Below are 9,170 nucleotides of genomic sequence, written 5' to 3' on the forward strand. Positions count from 1 at the left end.
GTTATTAGGAGGGCTGACGTGGTAATGAACTCACAATTTACAAAGGAGTTCATTACCTTTGTAAATTGTGAGTTCATTACCTCTGTAACTTGCTCAGCTATCAAAACTTTGGAGTCCAGTCCCTGGACCAATTATGTACCTCTGTAATCTTTTGACTACCGCACACAGGATGGGTATGGGGTGCATAATAAACATATTAAACTAACTGACGTGGAACCAAAAGGGGCGGGGCACGTGTCGGCGGCCTTGCGATATCTTTTGAGGGATATTCAGTTGTGGGATGCGGTTGGAGGAGGGGTGTGGGAGGTAGAGCACACTTTTGTAAGAAGAGGTTACGCGGCTAGGTTGGACAGGCTGTATATATCTCAAGGGGTTTGGTTGACATTTTTCCGTACAATAGAAGTAGCTTATTCGGATCATCGGGCGGTAGTAGCAGAGGTGGGGTAGGAGTCACTAGCAGGTACATCTAGGGAATATTGGAAGTTAAATACAAGTGTGTTAGGCGATGAGGAGGGGATAGAGGGATTTGCAACGTTGTGGGAGGGGTTACGTGCAGAGGTAAATGGGGTAGAGGATGTGGTGGGATGGTGTGGCTAAAGAACGGATTAAGCAATATTACGTAAAGGAAGGGAAACGTATCAATTCTTTAAAATATGGGCTGGTCAACTATTTGGAGGATAGGTTATGGGGTTGTTATGCGAGGGGGGCGGTGGCGGGCACTTATCCAATGGATGAGATTATGGCAATTAAAGGGAGGCTGCGTGAGGTACAGGATGAGAGGTTCCAAGCGGTGCGGGTACAGGCGGGGGTTGAAGAGGTGTTATGGGGCGATAGACCTTCATCGTGCGTATTGCGTAGGCAGAAACAAAGACAGCATGCAATGACTATTCCATGGTTGGAGGTTCATGAGTCGATAGGAGGGTACAGGGAGGGGCAGGTCATACAAGCTACGGAAGGAATGGGGGCGTTTGCTGATAAGTGGTATGAGAAGTACTGGCAACGAGAAGGGGTAGAGGATGGGGTTTTAGAACAGGTGTGTGGGAATGTGGTATGTCAGTTGCGTAACAGTGATAGGGAAGCACTGGGTGGGGAAATAACTGGGGGGGAAATATTCAGGGCTTTAAGTGGAATGCGAAAGGGCAAAGCACCGGGAATTGATGGACTCCCGGCAGAGTTTTATCAGCAGCATTGGGAATTAATGAGGCATTTTTTGGTTAGGTTATTTAATTGCATGAAGGAGAGAGGTGAGCTGGGTGAGAAGCAGGCAATGGCTGTCGTTGTATTGGTGCCAAAGGGTAAGGGGCAGCATACGCTTCAGGATTACCGGGCGATCTCGTTATGCAAAGATTACAAATTGTTTGTGAAGATTTTGGGAAATCGGGTCAAGTGTGTGGTGGGGCGGGTAGTTTGGTTTGCCAGGGAGGTCTATGGTGGAGGGGCATGGGTTACTTAGGGATTTCGTGAAGGCAAAAGGGGGGAGGGGGGAGGTTTGGTGGCGCTCGATTGGCAAGGGGCATACGATAGAGTGGATCGGAAAGCAATGAAAGCCATCCTCAGGGGTCAGGGGTTTGGGGAAGAAATAGTGGGTTGGGTTGTGGCGTTGTATGGAGGTGCAATGGCAAGGGTACAGATTAATGGTCGATTGGGTGGGAAGATTGTAATGGGTAGGGGACTTAGGCAGGGGTGTCCTATGTCACAATTATTGTTTGCGTGCGTACAGGACCCATTTTATAGATTGGTGGAGCAGCGTATGTGTCACGTAGAGGGACCAGGGTGTGAGGTTGCGAGGGTTTGGCCAGTTTTAATTGGGTATGTGGATGATACAACTGTTCTGATCAGGGAGGGGATGAAAATGGACACATTAGATGGGGTAGTACAAATGTTCACAGGGGCAACTGGTATGAGGGTAAATTCAGATAAATCCATGGTTATGGGGTTAGGAGATTGGGCGGGTAGGGTTGATTGGGGTAGTGCAGTTGTGAGGAGGCAGGTGAATTCGTTAAAAATTTGCAGTCTTATTTATGCAGACGATCTAACTGTGGCACGCATGGAAAACTCGATTAGGATGGTAGAAAGGATTCAGGGATGCTTGGGTGCATTGCGACCTTATCATTTGACCCTTGTGCAGCGTGCCATTGTTATTAATATCTTACTGTACAGCAAAGTATGGCACGTGGCAGCCGTGTTCCCATTAACTGGGCCAGCAATAACGAACATACTTAGGAAGGTTTTTAAATTCTTGTGGTGTTCGAGCTGTGATTGGATTAAAAGAGACGTGGTAATGTTACCTGTAAGTAAGGGGGGGGCTGGGATTGCTGGACTTAAAGCGGAGGGTCAAATGTATCTTCATTAAAAGGGAGGTGATGAGGGAAAGTGTGGGTGGGGGGGGGGTTGTTTGGCCAGGATCCATAACAGAGTGCAACGGATGTATACAGGAGTTGAGGTGCAAGAGTGTTTACCTGGAGTTTACCTGGAGAGAGTTCCGGGGGTCAACGCCCCCGCGGCCCGGTCTGAGACCAGGCCTCCTGGTGGATCAGAGCCTGAGGGCTATGGCATGGGATCGAGAGCCGGCAAAGGTCAAAATAGGTAGGTTGTGTAGATTGTTTGCCGGGAGGGTTGTAGCGCCTGTAGAGGGAATTTTCTCCATGTATGCATGGGGGAGTATATGGAATAGGTTGAGTAGGATGAGGTTGCAACCTCGTGTTCGGGATGTTTTCTGCACGGCATTTTACTGTCGGGTGTGGTTTTATGGAATAGATTACTCGTTTACTGGGGGGTGTGCGGGATATGTGGTGGGGAGGAGTCGGCTTTTCATGTAGTATATTTTTGTGACGGACTGAGGAGTGTCAAGGGGTGGTTAAATAGTGTGATATACAGGATAGGAGGTCAAGGATTTTCTGTATTGAGAGCATTAAGTCTCGACGTGGGGGGTTGGGAGGAAAGTGTAATCAGAGCTGTGGGGTACATTATGGCAGATTATATATATATAGTGTGGGGATTGCGGGGGAAACAGGTTCGTGAGGTGAAGAGGAGGATGTTAGCGGTAACGTTCTATAAAACGGTATGTAGAAATAAGGAAATTTATGGGAGGTGGGCGAGAGATTTTTCAGAGGGATATAGGCAACTTACGTTACAGGTTTTATTAGACTTGTAATATACAAGGGAGGGGAGGGTACGATTGGAAAGTGTTGCTGGGGCAGGGAAGTCATGGGTGAAAACAGGGTCGCCTCCCTGGTAATGGATGACAACAAATGTTTGCATGTGTGTTGGATGAGTGATGCGTGAGTGAATAATGTATGGACCACGGATGCTAGCACCTGGAGAGTTTACCTGGAGAGTTTCGGGGGTCAACGCCCCCGCGGCCCGGTCTGTGACCAGGCCTCCTGGTGGATCAGCGCCTGATCAACCAGGCTGTTGCTGCTGGCTGCACGCAAACCAACGTACGAGCCACAGCCCGGCTGATCAGGAACTGACTTTAGGTGCTTGTCCAGTGCCAGCTTGAAGACTGCCAGGGGTCTGTTGGTAATCCCCATTATGTGTGCTGGGAGGCAGTTGAACAGTCTCGGGCCCCTGACACTTATTGTATGGTCTCTTAACGTGCTAGTGACACCCCTGCTTTTCATTGGGGGGATGGTGCATCGTCTGCCAAGTCTTTTGCTTTCGTAGTGAGTGATTTTCGTGTGCAAGTTCGGTACTAGTCCCTCTAGGATTTTCCAGGTGTATATAATCATGTACCTCTCCCTCCTGCGTTCCAGGGAATACAGGTTTAGAAACCTCAAGCGCTCCCAGTAATTGAGGTGTTTTATCTCCGTTATGCGCGCCGTGAAAGTTCTCTGTACATTTTCTAGGTCGGCAATTTCACCTGCCTTGAAAGGTGCTGTTAGAGTGCAGCAATATTCCAGCCTAGATAGAACAAGTGACCTGAAGAGTGTCATCATGGGCTTGGCCTCCCTAGTTTTGAAGGTTCTCATTATCCATCCTGTCATTTTTCTAGCAGATGCGATTGATACAATGTTATGGTCCTTGAAGGTGAGATCCTCCGACATAATCACTCCCAGGTCTTTGACGTTGGTGTTTCGCTCTATTTTGTGGCCAGAATTTGTTTTGTACTCTGATGAAGATTTAATTTCCTCATGTTTACCATATCTGAGTAATTGAAATTTCTCATCGTTGAACTTCATATTGTTTTCTGCAGCCCACTGAAAGATTTGGTTGATGTCCGCCTGGAGCCTTGCAGTGTCTGCAATGGAAGACACTGTCATGCAGATTCGGGTGTCATCTGCAAAGGAAGACACGGTGCTGTGGCTGACATCCTTGTCTATGTCGGATATGAGGATGAGGAACAAGATGGGAGCTAGTACTGTGCCTTGTGGAACAGAGCTTTTCACCGTAGCTGCCTCGGACTTCACTCTGTTGACGACTACTCTCTGTGTTCTGTTAGTGAGGAAATTATAGATCCATCGACCGACTTTTCCTGTTATTCCTTTAGCGCGCATTTTGTGCGCTATTACGCCATGGTCACACTTGTCGAAGGCTTTTGCAAAGTCTGTATATATTACATCTGCATTCTTTTTGTCTTCTAGTGCATTTAGGACCTTGTCGTAGTGATCCAGTAGTTGAGACAGACAGGAGCGACCTGTTCTAAACCCATGTTGCCCTGGGTTGTGTAACTGATGGGTTTCTAGATGGGTGGTGATCTTGCTTCTTAGGACCCTTTCAAAGATTTTTATGATATGGGATGTTAGTGCTATTGGTCTGTAGTTCTTTGCTGTTGCTTTACTGCCCCCTTTGTGGAGTGGGGCTATGTCTGTTGTTTTTAGTAACTGAGGGACGACCCCCGTGTCCATGCTCCCTCTCCATAGGATGGAAAAGGCTCGTGATAGGGGCTTCTTGCAGTTCTTGATGAACACAGAGTTCCATGAGTCTGGCCCTGGGGCAGAGTGCATGGGCATGTCATTTATCGCCTGTTCGAAGTCATTTGGCGTCAGGATAACATCGGATAGGCTTGTGTTAATCAAATTTTGTGGCTCTCTCATAAAAAATTCATTTTGATCTTCGACTCTCAGTCTGGTTAGCGGCTTGCTAAAAACTGAGTCATATTGGGACTTGAGTAGCTCACTCATTTCCTTGCTGTCATCTGTGTAGGACCCATCTTGTTTAAGTAGGGGCCCAATACTGGACGTTGTTCTCGATTTTGATTTGGCATAGGAGAAGAAATACTTTGGGTTTCTTTCGATTTCATTTATGGCTTTTAGTTCTTCCCGCGATTCCTGACTCCTGTGGAGCTGGCCAGTTTTTTTGTGTCATGGACTATACACTATTCATATAGTACTCATGTTCCTTCAAGGTAGTAGTGAATGATTGATAAGGTATGCAAGGGAGGGGGGTTGCCTACATCACTGTGCAGGGTGAGGGTAGGGCAGCATATTGATAGGAAGTGATGGACAGTTGCTTGTCCAGTGTGTTGTAGTATTATGTGTAGATAATACGCATATTATTGTATGTAGCAAGATGGGACTACACGCATGTTGACTTGGACTTGTACTATGAGAATTACTCTCTAACGCCTGATATGTTAAGGCTGATTGATCAACTGTGATCCATTCAAATTAGATTTATTATTATGTTAGTAAGTAAGTAAGTAAGTAAGTAAGTTTATTCAGGTATACACAAATACAGTTACATAGAATTATCATACATAGCAGCATATGTGTAGAGAACCTAGGATAACCCAAAAAAGTCAGACAGAGTGACTTATTGCTATGTACATAGCAGTCTTAAGTCATATTATTATGTTATCTATGTACATAGCAGTCTTAAGTCATATTATTATGTTATCTATGTACATAGCAGTCTTAAGTCATATGATGTGAGTTGTGTTTAGGTGCAGTTGTCACAAAATTTTGTTTTGTTTTATCTGTGTTAGGGAAGTTAGTTTAATATGTTTATTATGCACCCCATACCCATCCTGTGGGCGGTAGTCAAAAGATTACAGAGGTACATAATGGTCCAGTGACTGGGCCTCAAAGTTTTGATAGCTGAGCAAGTTACAGAGGTAATGAATTCACAATTTACAAAGGTAATGAACTCACAATTTACAAAGGTAATGAACTCCAGGTAGGTCTAGTCACAATCATGACAAGTTACAAAGGTATTTACAGATTACAGAGGTACACAATGGGTCCAGGGACCGGGCTCCTTTTTTTTAGCTGTGTTAGGGAAGTATGTGGATTTTTTTGCGTGTAGCCGCTACATGGCTGGGGTTTTATACTTTATACCTTTGTATTCTGTGATGTTTTTCATAATTAAGTTTTTATTTATATACTTTGTTGAATGAATAGGGTTTTCATGCTAATTGCACATAAGTTGCCTCTGGGAGTTGACATTCATTGTTGCAACCTTCTTAGAAAACTAAACTTTTGCGGGTTTTTCTTTCACCAGGTTGAGGTGTCATTGTGTTAAGTAAAGACATGTATCCCATTTAATTGTTATTAATATTTTTGTGTCCAAGATGTTACTGCATCACTCATGATAGTGTAATTCCTATGTATCCTTTAACGTTAAGTTAAGATGCAATCAGGTTGGTGATGGTTATATTTGGCGGAAGGGGTGAGGGTGAAATTGTGACAAAAGTTTCAGCCTTCACAGGTATATAACTCTGGTATAACTGGGTGTATATGGTGTGTGATATTAGAGTGTCAGAACACTTTTGTCTGTTGTAATCATTTTTGTAAGGGTGAATTGGGAATTTGTGATTTAACTAATTTACCTGGAGTTTACCTGGAGAGAGTTCCGGGGGTCAACGCCCCCGCGGCCCTGTCTGTGACCAGGCCTCCTGGTGGATCAGAGCCTGATCAACCAGGCTGTTGCTGCTGGCTGCACGCAAACCAACGTACGAGCCACAGCCCGGCTGATCCGGAACTGACTTTAGGTGCTTGTCCAGTGCCAGCTTGAAGACTGCCTTTTAATATAATTTCCACCTTGTATTGCAATATTTAAATAAAATATAAAAAAAAATATTAGGGGGTCCCACATGGACGAAGAGTACAACTCATACATAACAGATCTGGTTGGTGAAAGACATTCACAACTGTACATTTCTAACGTCTCAACTTTAACAATTTATAAAGCCCTTGAACGGGCTAACAAAAATTGCCTTAGCCGCCGATATTTCACGTCGACTAGGCGGGGTATTGGGAAAAGTTTTCAAATAGCAATAATCGCACCTCGGATAAACCTCATTGGTTACGATAATGCCACTGCGCAAAGCTAACGAATTTGACTACTAACGAGCACCTCACTCCTCGCGCTGAGGTGGTTGGTCTAACACTATCTATTCTATGTAATTCCTCCTTAAATTTTATTTTGTATGAATTAACCTTGTACGGCTTTATAAATTCTTTATCAACTTCTTTTATCACTATTTTTAAAATTTGCAAAGCACTTTTGATAACGGACAATAAAACAATTATTAAAAAAAATAGCAAAGATTGAAGACACTATGTTGGTTCTTAAAGAAATGTAAATAACATGAAGGAAGCAAATTTTAAGACTATTTGGTTTAGGAATCACAGGCGCTTAATCTGTAATAACCCAAGAGAGTCAAGCTGCATGACTTGATGAGAGTCTGAATATAGAGTTATCCTGGGTTACAAACCCTCTGGGTTAATAATCCCCAGAAATCTCTTGCCTTTTTTTTTTTTTTTTTATATTTTATTTAGAACAATACAAGAGATAGATAAAGACAATAACAGGTCTTACACAGAATAAATCATTAACCACACAAACATGAACTTGAGATAACACAAATATCCCTCCTCACCCATACATGAAAACCCCTACACCTATGATAACCATAGCAACAATGTGTTCATTTAATATCACATACCTACAAGTCCCTCCCAAGAAGCTCATTGCTAGTAATCCCTTCCTTAAATCTCTTGTTAGAGCAACTGCTCAAGAAGAAATTTCTCACCTAGCTGGTAGTAACAAGTTATCACAAGTTATATACACTGATGGATCTAAACAGGAGTCTTCTGGCAGGGCTGCATCTGCTCTTGTTGCCACCTCCCTAGTTAAGAACGATAATAAATTTGTTGAGTTAGGCATAAGAATTAACAACTGGGCGTCTACACTGCAAACTGAATTGTTTGCAATCCTAATGGCGCTAAAGCTAACCTATGACACTGAGCTTGACTCTATCATCATTACTGATTCTATGTCATCATTGAAGGCTCTTGGCTCATATAATGACTCCAACAACATGCTCATTGGGGAAGCCAGGTATAGATACTCAAAAATTAGGGACAAAGGAATTAATGTACAATTGCTATGGATCCCATCACACATTGGATTACTCCTTCATGATAAAGTTGATATGTTAGCCAAGAAGAGTATCGAGAAGGAGAATGTAGAATATAACTTTGGTATAACTGTGTCTAGCATTAGGAATAATATTAGGAGAGAAGTAAATAATGAAAATGATTGTTATAGGAATGCGATCGATACCATGCCTAACCCTTCTAGGGTAGGGTAGGTGCCTGAGCCCGAGCCTTTAGCTCATAAGACTGTCATTCCCATTAGCCCCCTTGGGGTGGGGATGGCAGACCAGAGAGGCCTAGCTTGTGGCTAGGCCTGGGGACAGTTGGTCCCAAAGATGAGGAGGTACTTGTGCCTCCTCCCATGGGAGACTTAGGTCTCAGACACTCCCTAAAGAGGGAGCCAAGGCCGGGCCACCACTTGGACAAGGCCCGGGCCGGGAGAATACCGGCTAATCTTTAACTAACTAACTAACTATAGGAATGCAGTTATAAGCCTGAGTAGATCTATAACCCACTATGATAACATGAACGTAGATAAGTATGTTTATGGAGCAACTTGCAATGTGAACAGACTGACTGATGTTGTAGTGGCCAGGCTTAGGCTTGGTTACAAGTACTTCTGGCAGTTTGGGAGACACACAGATGATGATCAAACTAAATGTAAATTATGTGATCAGGCATATGGTCACTCTCTTGAACACTATGTGCTTAATTGTCCACTTATTGAGGAATACAGAGACACAGTATAATAACCTATGTGACATGTCAAGATATCTTATTAATGAAAATAAGATACCAGATATACTAAGCAAATTTCCTAAATTTGCTTGTAACAGATAAGTGAACTAT

The 9,170-nt window shown here is 43.7% G+C and overlaps 1 non-coding gene across 1 annotated transcript; it reads right to left on the minus strand.

Annotated features, from left to right (window-relative positions):
• Positions 1 to 7,130: 7,130 nt before the first annotated feature.
• On the minus strand, positions 7,131 to 7,271 carry LOC138854010 (U4 spliceosomal RNA). Its single transcript, XR_011393189.1, has one exon. It is a non-coding gene; the product is annotated as a U4 spliceosomal RNA (small nuclear RNA).
• Between the last annotated feature and the right edge of the window lie 1,899 nt (positions 7,272 to 9,170).

The sequence above is a fragment of the Cherax quadricarinatus genome, chromosome 45, assembly GCF_038502225.1.
Source record: "Cherax quadricarinatus isolate ZL_2023a chromosome 45, ASM3850222v1, whole genome shotgun sequence".
In the NCBI taxonomy this organism is placed as follows: Eukaryota; Metazoa; Arthropoda; class Malacostraca; order Decapoda; family Parastacidae; genus Cherax; species Cherax quadricarinatus.